The 13,984-nt window shown below is 38.3% G+C and overlaps 1 non-coding gene across 1 annotated transcript; it reads right to left on the bottom strand.

Annotated features, from left to right (window-relative positions):
- Window positions 1-11,849: 11,849 nt before the first annotated feature.
- LOC122070679 lies at window positions 11,850-11,956 on the bottom strand. The gene has a single exon (XR_006137931.1). It is a non-coding gene; the product is annotated as a small nucleolar RNA R71 (small nucleolar RNA).
- Between the last annotated feature and the right edge of the window lie 2,028 nt (window positions 11,957-13,984).

Raw genomic sequence — 13,984 nt, 5'->3', positions numbered from 1 at the left:
TGGAAAAATTCTTTACCCGGGAATGAGGAGGTTAGCAGAGGCATTGAGAAATTTAAATTTTGAACTGATTTTTTTACAGTAGATGCATTAATAAGTCTTCTATCTAAAAAAAAAAAAAAAAAAAAAGAACAGATCAATTTGAGTTCAGAAAAGTTAGTTTTCACTTAAAAATACAGAGATAGGTCAGAAACTCGTAAAATTAAAACAAAGAAATATAAGTGAACAGAAACCCATTTTATAAAACACAAAAAGATAAGATCTTTTGCAGTAGGTGAAAACTATGAGTTGAGATTTCATAAAATCTAATTTCACCTAAATTATAGTTCCAGAAGTAATTATTTGATATTTTACCTCAAAACTGGATAGATTCAATAGTTGTTGTCCTAATAAACAATAATCATTATGTCACCATCATAAACTTTATTAAATCTTTACAACTTATTTAATAGGTGAAAAACATCACCTTTGTTTTCACATGATTTAAATTGGTGACATATTTCGAAGTTAGATTTCAAATCCAAATTAGAATCAATTTTGACCCCAGAAATAAGCAACATTGAATGGACCAAAGATGACATGCCTGTTGGACAAGAACTCCAAAAGTCTCCTGAAATGGCATGCCGAATGAGAGCCTACTCAATCCGAAAACCTTCTGTTTGCGGATGTAATTTTACCAGCACTGAAATGGCACGACAGTTATGAAACATCACCCTAGTAAAAATAAATAAATAAATAAATGCCACCTTATATGATCTTGTATTTTGGAGTCCTTTTATTCTAAATTTATTCTCCTGCATAGGATCCATGAGCACAAGGAGAATTAATCGGAACAACACCAACGGTCAACCCAAAAGGGAGCAACCAACATCGAAGAACATCGCACACAATGGAATTGAAAGGGAAACAATTGTACTTACACTTAAAGAATCAAAATAGGAACTATTTTTTGTTGCTTCTTAACCTGCTTATACACTTTCTGATAATGGAGCAACACACTCCTTCATATCAAAGAGTTTCACTTAGAACCTATCCCTGAAGCCAAGCCCTCTTGGACATAAACTAGTTGTATCTTTATCTTCATGAGAGATTTTAATTGCTGACAAGATGTATGCATCTTGCCCTGCCAAAGTAGGAACAAAAACTCTAATGGTAGACCTGGTACTGCTAGAGATGAAAGACTTGGACATAGTTTTTGGCATGGATTGGGTATCCGGTCATAGGGTAACAATATTATGTCATGAAAAGAAATCTTGTTTAGACCCAAAATTGGGAAAGAATTTAAATTCTCTGGGGTGAAGAAAAGCAAACCAACCCTGCCTATCATTTCAGCCATGAAGGCAAGGAAGCTACTCACTTAGGGATGTCAAGGATACCTAGCGGCTATAGTGGAGGAAAGGAATGAAATCAAGATAGAGGATATAGATATAGTTAGGGACTTCCCCGATGGCATCCTAGCAGACCTCGATGGTATACCACCAAAAAAGGAAGTTGAATTCTCAATAGACCTGATCCCCCAGTAAGACACCGATCTCAAAGGCACCCTACCAGATGGCTCTAGCAGAATTGAGGAAATTGAAGAAGCAACTACAAGAACTATTAGAGAAGGGAACCATGCTGAACACTTGGAGGTCACACTACGAAAGTTACGGAAGATGCAATTATATGCCAAGTAGAGTAAGTGCGACTTCTAGCTCGATCAAGTGATGTTCTTAAGTCATGTGATCTCTAGAGAGGGAATTTTAGTAGATCCTACAAAAGACAAGGTGGTAACCGAATAGGCTTTACCCACATCAGTGATTGAGATTCGAAGCTTTTTAGGAATGGTCGGATATTATAGAAGATTTATTGAAGGCTTCTCCAGCATTGCCATACCATTTACCACCTTGAACCTAAGTATATACCTCAAATTATTGTTACGCTCAGGTTAAGCTAAGTCTAAGTGTGTCATACCTTAATAGGTGCCAGCAACTTAGGATCTGTAGCAATTGAGGGAAGAAAGGAAGATCGAATTCAAGCTATGGAACTTAAGGTAACTTCTTTTTGTCTATAGAACTTTTAAATTTCGGGATGAAATTTATTTAAGGAGGGAGGATTGTAATACCTCTGATTTTTCTTTGACTTAGTCCAACCATGACTTGAAGTGATGAGTCAACTGATGACGGGGCATTCAAACTCAATGTTTTTAATGGATGACATGGCAGTCAAAATGTAAACTTGTTGACCAAAGTCCAAGATTATTTGGCCTTATCCCCACTCTATTTTTTGTAAGTTTTTAAATGTTTTTGAATTTCAAAATTCATTTTTAGACTCATACCTTTTATAGTAACTATATGGTGAGGTATCACTGCCTTTTGGTTGTTGATCACGTATAGAAACTCCTAATTTGCTTTACAATTACCTGCCTATTATAAATCATATTAAATATCGTATTTTACCTCCCCACCTCACGTTATTTCCTTATTTGGTTTATATATTTATGGTTGATTTTCAAATCACCCTACTTATTATGCTAATTAATCAAATTTATACAATTATGTTTTGACACCTAGATTACTATCCTTTTAATTATACTAACTTAGTGATCTATTTTTTCCCCTTCCTTGTGAGATTCAAATCAAGGGGCACAAATTATCTAATTAAGGGCGATAAATTGATTATCCTTTTTCCCTTCCTTATAAGACTTAAATCAAGAGGGGACAAATGATCAAATCAAGGGGACAAATTGTATAATCAAGGGGGAATATGTGTAACACTTTTGGCATCTCCTCTTAGCATTGCTAAGCAAATTGACAAGGGAGAAAGCTGATTGGCCCTTAAAGATTTTATTTCTTCTTTGAATTAGGAAGAGAGATTGGGAAATAATAAGAGAAAATGGTAGGTTGGTAGACTCTCACAAGGCTATAGATTTTGAAAAGAGAGAAGAAAAGAGAGAGAGAGAGAGAGAGAGTGGGACACCCCCATATTTTTCCCCTCTCTTGGTGATTCATGTGAGAAAGAGAAGAAGAATAAGAAGAAGAAGAAGAAGAAGAAGAAGAAGAAGAGGAAGAAAGAAGAAGAAGAAGAAGAAGAAGAAGAAAGGTTCAACCCCTTCCCTTAACTCTGGTTTAATTCACTCTCTACACATGATTTTCCTTTTTATATAATTATCAACATGTGATATAAGAAATTAATTTGTATGTTTATATATTAAATGGATTATTCCTTTTTTTTAGAATTGTAAATTTATTTCTCAGGAAATTTCTACCTCTTTATTGGGTTTGGCATTTCACGCTTAATAAATGAAAGCATATTATTTATATTTATTTCATTTTCTTTTTGGGTTTGTGATCGTTACATTATGTCCCTATGTGGATTTTTGGATGATGTATGTTATCATTAAGTACATTTTGTTTATGCAAAAACCTCAATATTGATCAAGGTCACAGTACGGTGTGAGCCATAGTACGGCACGGGATGATAGAGTGTGTTTTGTGCCTTACAAGAACTAATGGTGTAATTGTAATATCTTGCATATGGGATGGATGTGGATCAAGGTCACAGTACAGTGTGAGCCATAGCATGGTATGGGGGCACATGCCATTCCCATATGTTGGAACTATTATTGAGATTATGAATTATGTGAATGGGTTAACACATTGATCAAGGTCACAGTGCGGTTTGAGCCATAATACGGTATGGGATGGTGGTGTTAAATTTTATTGATTATGATTTGTGATATCTATTATTTTTTGATTGACTTGTTAGATTTTGTTTTATTTTCATAATGTTTCACATTTCATCTAAAAAGAAAACTTTATTTCTTTTGTTTTCAAACTTGTGTAATTATGATTTTCACCATTTACTAAGCTTTTCCAAAAGCTTACCCCTTACAATATTTCAGATGATGGGATTAAGATTCATGGAGAGGAAGATGAAGAGCCTATTACATTCCTATGGTCTAACAAGGATGAGGGTGGCTTTGACTTAGGTGGATGCTATTTCTAGTTTCTTGATGATTCTATTTTTCTTTAGCTTTTTCTTTAAAGTCTTTAGTAAGGCTTATGGACCTTTAATGTCATTTCTTTTTAGACCTTCCTATGGGGGAAGTGTCTTTTATTATTTTATTTAATATTTAAGACTTCCGCTACACATTTCTATCAATTAATTACATCTTTTTATTTTTATTTTATTTGATTATTCTCATGGTTTGTAGAAATCCCTTCCGATTCATTCTCTAAATGAAATCGATCTTGGATTGCCAACGACCAAACTCCTAGACTGGATTTGGGGTTGTTACAATTGTTCTCCCAATACCCTATCCTATGAGTTTTTGAACTTCGATGTCCAGAAGGAGATGGACCACATGCTTAGAAAGGAGGCCTTTGGGTCACTGTCAACTACCGTTATTCCCCCAAGGTGGTTTGCAGGATGATTCAGCTAAATGTCCTCCCCACAAGTGGGCACTACAATGAGGTGTCCGTATTGTAGGCGTATGTCACCTATTGTGTCTATATGAGGGTGCCACTTCGTCTTCCCTACCTAATAATGTGGACTATGGTAGTGAAAGATGAAGAACGAAGGACTGGAAATCTCTATTACAATAAGTTACTGACCGTAGTGTTTAGCCACTTTGGGGTGGAGTTAGAGGATGAGGAAAGACTGGGGGTTGATGTCATTGACTTCAACCAAGAATCTCTAAGGAATATGACCATCAACATGGATAAGGTGACTGATGATGAGGAGGAGGAAGAAGGACAGTAGCCCATGATGCAGAGGACCAGCAGGGAGGTGGTCATGGGGATGATCAAGAGGGTGGGCCGGTGGGTCAGGATGATGTTAACCCACTTGCTCCAGTAGTGTTTCCACCACCATCCTCTAGGACTATGGGGACCACAGTGGCTTCTCCGCTAGAGGCTCGAAAGTTTATGGTCTGAACGATGTGATGGCTCATCTGGATACCACTGACAACATCTTGAGGAGGATTGACAACCGCTTAGCGAGCATGGATAGGAGCTACTACCTCATTGATGATCGGGTTGCCACCGTGGAGAGGCAGATGAGGAAAATTGTGATCTGCTTTGGAGTCCCTATGCTAGGATTTGAAGCATAGGGTTAGAGTCAGAACCACAGCCAGGATCAAGACTAGGAGTATGATCGGACAGACCAGCAGGAGTAGCATCATCATGTCCCCAGTAATTTTAAGATTTTCCTTCTATTTTTTCCAGCACAATTGGCTTTTATTCCAATGAAAATGTTTTAGGTTTAGTTACGAAATTTATTTCTTGCTTTTTACTTATGTCAGTTGTGAATTCCTAGAAATTTAGGCTAGGTTAGGATTTTCCTACATTCAATACTTTGATTTAAAATTTGGTGTAAGCTTAGGTATTCAAGTTCTTTATGCAATGAAATGGCTTTCACACCTATACTTGTCTCCTAGTTGTGCATCTCTATTACTAGTTTTCTTGAAAATTTTTTATTTTAATCCTAATCCCCAAGAAATCAAGGTTCAGGTAGGTTGTGAGTTAAGGCAGAGCATCTTGCTCTGATACCAAGCTGTCACACCCCGCTCCCCATTACGGGAATAACACGGTGTGAGTAAGACGCTTACTCATCTTACACCTTTACTAAGACCTCTAATAGCAGTACATTAACATTCACAACCACACAACACCAAACCACCAGAACAATTGTAGCAGAATCAGAGTATAATATAGCGGAACACAATTTAAATGGGCAACATCTAATGATAACATATATCCATAATCGAGTTATTCAATTACAACCATTCATGACCTATATATAATAAGCCCAAAAGAATACATATCAACAATTCGGTATCAAAATAACTAAAAGACACCAAGCCTCTCAAGGTGCCATATAGACATTGGTGTCACATGCATAGTCAAGATCGTGCTCCTCAGCCTCTAGCATCCACCAGTCACTTACTCCGTACTCGGGTTTGGAGGAAGTAGAATCACAACCCAATGACACAACAGTACCAGCATCTTCATCTAAAAAAGTAACATATACGTGAGGTGAGCTTCCAACTAGCTCAGTGAGGAGTGGGGTTCATACACAAACAATCACATACATAATAATAATAATTTATGATGTCATGAATATAGAATTAAACACATAGTCCATGATGCAAATGATGTAGATCATTTGATTGTTAAACCACCTAACTTAAAACTAAGTCGGGTTAATGCTACTATGGCACATTAGGTTGTATCCCTAGTCCCAAAACTTGCACATTGGTCACCCAAAAAACCAAATCCTAGTCGTGATTATGAGCCTGCCAGTCCCAGAATGCAACCATTGGTCACCCAGCAAACCCCTAATAACCCCCTCCTGACAGTCATGGCACCGGAATCACCATTGGCCAAGCAAGACTAATTCCTACCTCCGTCAACAATCACATTGTACCACAGGTGTGGTATTCTGGAAAGTTCATTGAACATACCATCACTGGGTTATCTAACACCTTATCCCCTATTGGTAAGGGGACGTAGCATAGGGAGTGCATCCTCACCACAATATACTACATGCCTTACATAATGATACAGTTAGTATGGAATATAATACCAGAATCACCCATTGGCCACATCACATATATTTTCAAGCCTAGCTAGCATACAAGCAATTGATTATGGATTATGCGATATCGGAATTACCATCGGCCACAAAGCATATCCATTTCCATATATAGTCCTGGAGTGCACAATACCAGAATCACCATCGGCCACAAAGTGCAATCCATGACTATATATAAATCTAATGCACTTACACAATGCATGAATGCAACATCCACATGGAGATCACGGTACTAGAACCACCTCAGCCATACTGTATCCCGCCTCACAATCCACATCTCAACATAATCACATATCCAATTTCTACATTTCACATACATAATGAGTCATCATAAATAACATGCCATAAGATCAACATAATCATATCAATAATCAAATAAACATTTAAATTTTCTAACACATGTGAGCAGTTCTAAAATATCAAACACTCCCAAAATAAAAGTCAACCATCCCTCACCTTGGTTGTAACTTGGTTTGGATTGGGTTCTAATGAGGCAAAATCAGACCACCACATTGGCACGAACTAGTCAAAGCCATTTGCCCGAGCTCTCATCTTGACAACTTCTAGGCCGTGCTTTCGTCTCGGCAACATCTAGGTTGAGCTCTAGCCTCAGAAAATTCTAGGCCAAGCTCTTGTCTTGGCAACATCTAGACCATCCTCTCACCTCGGTCACATCTAGGCCGAGCTCTAGCCTCGGTCACATCTAGACTGAGCCCAAGCCTCGGTCGTATCTAAGATGAGCTCTTGCCTCGGTTATATTCGGCTGCCACCTGGGTAGAACCCTCATCACAGCTGTCACCAACCTGAGCCCTTACCCTAAGGAAACCATAGTCAAACACCGTGACTAAACATGACACACAACTAGCATGACGTAAGGGATTGCTCCTAGTTTTTAGGAACTGTCATCCTCGATGCTCGCAAGGAAGAGTCCTACTACCCCCCAAACTCAGAACAACATGTGATCTAGGAGCCCAAGGAGTTCATACCAGGAGTGAATATCCCAGGAATCTCCTTATGAATTAGGAATATTTGCGGCATCCAAAGAAACAAGTAACTCACCAGGTGGGGACTCTTTTAGGCTGATCCTTTGGGAAATCAAGGTAAGCTCCAGGAAAAGGGATCAACCACTCTTTTTATAAGAACATCTCTTAACTGTTGTGGTGAAATTCTGACTTAGGCATCGGAGAGTCCCCCGTCAGGTTAGTCCGGCTCTTCTTTGTCTTCCCTTCTACGTAGGTCTCATGTGGAGCACCTAGCTTTGCAAGGAAGATCATTCGGTCAAATTTTACCACATCAGATTGGCACCGTCTATGGGGAACTTGAAACAAAAAGCTTTAGAAGTTAATGCATCTACGTAGTGAATGAGTGGTGTCTCCCACTGCCCCTAAAACCAGATTTCAATGGTCTTGTCGCCCGCAGGCCACTAAAGATCCCCTATGGCAGAACCAGCACTGCCTCCCATAGTGGGTGCCACAGGGTAACAACAACCAGCAGAAAGACCATCGGCAACGACCACTCAAGGAGACCCCATGAGGAACTACTCTGTCTCTGAGCCCGTAGAGATTTTTGAACAAATCCAAGATCTACAGAGATAGATGCTTGACATCAACAACCTAATGAGGACATTCATTAGGTAATTTGGATTGATCTTGCCAGATCCACCCACAAGCCATAGAACCACCCTGGCACCTAGACAAAGTTGCACTGGTTTCTCTTCTATGGAGACTAGTAGTGATCGGCCCACTCACACACTACCACGTACTAAAGACCGTGTTGAACTGGCAACCTACCAGTGCTCAGGGTGACGAAGCTCTTGCAGGGATCGAGCCAACCATAGGAAGGAATCACATGGAAGTCCACCCAAGCCATTCCAGTAGCAACTGGTGTCGGTTGATCAAGAGAGGCAAGATCTAAAAGGTACCTCCAATAGTTGGCAGAAAAGGTAGAGAGCCTCCAAAAGCTAATGTCGAGCTTGGCTGTGGCTCCAACCTATAATGCCTTATCAGATGAAATCATGAATGCAAAGCTTTCCTAGAATTTTGTTGTACCCACCTTCAAGACATATGATGGGACCATAGACCTTTCTGACCATCTATTGTATTATAGCTCAGCCATGACAGCATGCCAAGTCAAAGGTCATGCTCTGCAGAACCTTTGCAGCATCCTTGAAAGATGTAGCACTCCTATGGATGTCTAGCCTAAGACCCAAGTCCATACGAAGTTACGATGAACTCACAAAGGATTTTCTTTCGAGGCTTCAGGAAAGCATGAGGTAACTCCAGATGCCTAATAATGTGATGAATATGAGGCAAAGGACCGGCAAGCCTATACAAGAGTTCCTAGCTCAGTTCACAAAGGCTGCACTAGAAGTGAAAAATCATCCAAATGGGGTGGCATATAGCTCGTTGTTCAATGGGATTACGCACCCGGACCTAGTATGATCCTTGGCTCTTAACCTGCCAGTGACAATGTGATGAGCACATTTATGTGTGAAATCTAGTGTAGTAAAACATGCATTTTACATATTTAGAATGGAGCTACCTTGGGTTTTACTCTCTTTTTGCAGGTTTTATATTTTTAAGGCCTTAAGGACTATCAGGTGCTATATCTCCAATTTTACACATAAAGAGGTCCTATTTCTTTTCATGGTTGCGAAGAGGATGAAATTTTGAGCAAGATGGAAGTGTTCAATTGCATGTACACATTCGTTTGGTCAACCGTACAAGTGATTATTCTTTTCGGGTCAGAAAAAGAATAATGGATCAGAATTGAACCAAAATGCAGAACCAGTCTATCTGCAGTGGTCCCAAAGGTATAAGGAATATTTCAAATGCCAACAAGGATTGATGGACCACATCGTTAAGTGATTGAAGATTCATTTTTGGTAACAACAACTACCTAGTGTAGTTGGTGAGTTGTGGTGTGCAAAATCCCTTCCTTATTAGGAGGTCTCAAGTTCGAACCTCTTAGCTGCCATTTTGTTGAGTATTTTTTAGAAGATTTTCTCTCTCCTACTCATCACTTAAAGGAGGTCGACAAAGATAGTTGTACGCAAGTTTGAAGAAGAGAGAGAGAAAATAAAGAGAAAAAATAGGTAAGAAGAAAAAAAAAGAAAAGACAAGGGCATGAGTGGAATTTCCATTCAAATCCAAGCAAGAAAAATCGGCCAAAGGGGGTTTCTTGTGCAAGAAGAGAGAGAAAAATAGAAAAAGGGAGAAAAAATAGGAAGAAAAAGGAAAGAAAAATCGTGGGAGATCTCTCTCCACACATTTTACTCTTCTCTCTCCTCCACTTCATCAACAAGATAAAAAAAAATCTTTTTTTTTTAGAAGCTAAAGTTGTTAGCTTCCCTCCCCTATTCTCTATATAATAGAATTAACACAAGTGGAAGAGGCACTTCATTCTTCTTCTAGGGTTTTTTTTTAGTTGCTTTATCTCTTTCTCTAGTTTTTTCTTTCTCCAACTCTAGTTCTAGGTTTATGCTTTAAACACTTTTGTAAGTTCTTTTTATTCAATTAATGCAAGCACTTTTATTTTTAATTCAGTCTTTTACTTTTATTGTTTAAGCAATTGAAGTTGTAATTTTCAAGTTCTAGTTCTAGGCTTAGTTCTAGGTGACAAGAACAAGCTATGAAGCATGTCTTTCAAGTTCAATTTTTTTTTTCTTCAGATTTGTTTTCTCTAGTACTAGAAATTTAAAATTTGGTATATTCCAGATCTGGTTTTTAGTACTGGTAGTATCTCAAATCGATTAAGTTTTCAGTTCAAGAGTTGAAGTTCAAGTAAGTAGGCTCCTTCAGTAGTCTTCTTTCCCCCCTCTCATTCCCTCTTCTGACTACCCTTTCTTTCTTAATTTAGGATTTTAATTTCAGTCATTATATTATTGCTATCCCTTTCCCCCAAGGTTCATGGCTAGTGTATGTGTTGGCTTTGCCCTTCCTAGCTATAGAACCATCAATTTATTGCTTTTATTTTAATTATCTCCCTTTCCCTAAACCCAAGCAGAGTAACGCTTGTAAGAGTGACTCTCTGGTCAAATAGGAAAGCTCATATTATGATGCATTCCTCAGGCTAGGTAGAGAAACCTACTTGTGAGTCTCTCTCTAGCTTTATCCCCTTTCTTTTACTTTATTTTTATTTCATCTTTTTTTCCTTTATTATTTTTTTTAATTGCATGGGTTGCTTATTTTCAGTTATTTATTTATTTAATTTTAATTGCATAGCTTGCATCTTTAAATTCTTAGATGACGAATGGTTAGGACATTATTTTAGATACATATGTTTAGAAGTAACTAGAATTAGATCATAACCATTAATCAGTTCACTTTTGCATTACTAAGAAGCGAAAAAAAAAAATAAAGTGGTTGCTCTCCCTGTGTTCGACCCATAGCTACACTGATCTATACGCTTGTGGTTACATTTTAAATCCTAACAAGTTTTTCGCGCCATTGCTGGGAAGACAGTTCCATGTTATTTTTCGCTTTCTTTTGGTAAATCGGAGTGCTTTGTTTACTTGTTTTTTCTTTTCTTTTATTGAATTCCTGAGAAGATCAACTTGCAATAATAGTTATATCAGTGGAGTTTGTCATGCCTCACAGTATGATAAAGACAGGTTTTGCCCTGTAGCAGTACCTCAGGAATTGACCTGAGCAACCCCGGATCCCTGCCGGTAAGCTCCCAAAAATCCAAAAAAAAAAAAAATCAAAAAATATAAAAAAATCATAAAAAAAAGTTTTGCAATCTATTCTTTTGTGTTTGTCTTACTCTAGTTGTGGGTAGTTTTCTGTTGCATGAGTGTTAGGTGGGTACGTAATACTAAGAATCGGTTAAAAAGAAGAGATCCAACAAGTAGTGACCCTATACGTTTGCTCTCTTTAAAACCCTTCAATATGGGAGACCAACAGCAAAACTCTCCACCTAAATCTTTGAAAGATAGGTTCTACCTCACTAGAATAGCCCAACCTTCCTACATAGTTCTACCACAAGCCTAGGGTAATAATTTTAAACTCAAATCTCAATACATCACTATGTTGCCCCACTTCTATGGGTTGACCTCTGAGGATACATACCTATTTCTAAGGGAATTTGAAGAGGTATGTGTTCTAATTAAGATCCAATAGCTTTCTGATGATGTTGTTAAGCTTAGGTTTATCACATTTGCATTGAAAGACCAAGCTAAGAAGTGGTTGTATGGATTACCCACAAATTCCATAACCTCATGGGAACAGTTCACAGTTGTCTTCCTTAAGAAGTTTTTCCCAACTCATAAGACCAGTAAGCTTAGAAATGGTATCCTTTAGTTTAGGCAAAAGCCTAGTGAGTCCTTTTCCAAACTTATAGAGAGATTCAAGGATCTAATCCAAGAATGCCCTCACCATGGCTTAGACTTATGGCATTTATGTCAAATAATTTATGAGGGTATTGATTACCCAACTAAAAAAATGATAGAGTCAATATGCCTTGAGGGATTCACATCCTTTACAGATGAAGGAAAGGCATGGGAATTCTTACTTGACTTAGCTGACAAAACCGATGAGTGGGAATCAACCCAAGAGAGTGAAAGAACCATAGGAGGGAAAAGGATATTTTATGGATGGGATAGTAGCCAAGGAAGCTCATTTGGATAGCCTAATCAAGAGGATTGAGGCTATTGTTCCTAGAGAGCCATTATCAGTTAATTTGGTTAAGATTTGTGCTTGGTGCCAGTCCCCTGGACATGTCATAGAAGAATGCCCCAACACCTCTAGGGGCACTTCTAATGATAGTGTTAATGCCTTATACCAGAACAATCTATATAGTAACACCTACAATCTAGGATGGAGAAATCACCCAAATTTCTCTTGGAATTAGGGCAACTAAGTAGGGCCATCCAATTTTCATAATCAAAGTCAACCTGGACCCTAAAGGCCTCCCTTTGGACAACAATCTTTTTCCCAAAATACTTTTCCTAGGTCATATGTAGGACCTCAGGCTAGTTTTCCTAGGGCCCCTCTCCTATCATCTTATCAGCAACCCCCTGGGTTTACCAACACTGGAGAGGCAAGTAGAATAAGTGACTTGGAAAAAAATACAGCCCTCCTCATGATAAGCCATCAAAATCTTACAAGAGAACTCACCCAAGTTGTCTCAATTATGCGTGAGAGGGAGAAAGGAACTTTACCCAATCAACCAAAGCCTAACCCTAGGCATCATCAGCCTGTTAGTTCACAAACACCAACTAATGCACTACTAAATATAGTACAAGGTCAGACCCAACAAGGGCCCTCTAACCAATGTAATGTTGTTTATGCCCTTAGGAGTTGTAAAGAGCATTCCTTAATCTTCTCCATCTATTACTCCTATTAACTCTCCTTCAGTTGAGGACATAAGTGTGCCTCTTGTTCCAGGTTCGTCTAATGAACCTAAAGATTCTTCTGAAACTAAAGATGATTTGGTTGAGGAAACCAAAAATGATTCTGAAAAAGAGAAAATCTCTAACAGTCCTTATGTTCACCCTGTCCCATTTCCTAACCACTTGGTACACAAAAAGAAGACTGCTTTCATGGATAAAATTTTAGCCGTCTTAAAAAAGGTAGAAGTGAACATCCCTATTTTGGATGTCATATCCTAGATCCCCACCTATGGAAAGGTACTAAGAGATTTGTGTCCTCACAAATGTATCACTAGTGTACCCAAAAATGCTTCTTGGCAGGTAACATTAGTTCCATAATTACTCAGCCTATAGCAACCAAGTATAAGGATCTAGGGAGCCCTACCATATCTTGTGTCATAGGCAACACCTACATTGAGCATGCCTTACTTGACCTTGGCTCAAGTATGAATCTTTTATCTTACCATGTGTACAAGCAACTAGAATTAGGAGAATTGAAAGCCACTGGAACTACTCTTCAGTTGGCAGACAGGTTTGTTAAGATTCCTAAAGGGATGGTTGAGGATGTCATACTAAAGGTGGGGGAATTTATTTTCCCTGTTGATTTCATTGTGTTAGATACCAAGCCCTTCTTAATCAAGGATGAGATCCCAATAATTTTAGGAAGACCATTCTTGACTACCAGTAATGCATTAATCAATTGCCGGAATGGTTTCCTAAGATTATCTTTTGGTAACCAAACTATTGAGTTTAGCATGTTTAGGATAGGCAAGCAACCACATATAGAAGAAGAGATCAATATGCTTGATGATTTTTTAGATTTTTCTGATGATTTAGTTACCAACTTTGATATTGATTTTGATTCAGAATTCCAAGAGTGTATGGATGAGTTGGATGATGATAGTGAAAATTTATTTTTTGAAGTCTTGAGTCTTCACACACCCGTGGATCCCTTAGGACCTCTTTCCAATTCTATTCCCAAACCTTCCATAGTTGAGCCCCCTAAGTTAGATCTTAAGGAGTTGCCATCTAATTTGAGGT

Source organism: Macadamia integrifolia, unplaced genomic scaffold, assembly GCF_013358625.1.
Source record: "Macadamia integrifolia cultivar HAES 741 unplaced genomic scaffold, SCU_Mint_v3 scaffold971, whole genome shotgun sequence".
NCBI lineage: Eukaryota > Viridiplantae > Streptophyta > Magnoliopsida > Proteales > Proteaceae > Macadamia > Macadamia integrifolia.
Note: the sequence above shows the minus strand (reverse complement) of the source record. Positions and strands in the feature narration are given on the sequence as shown.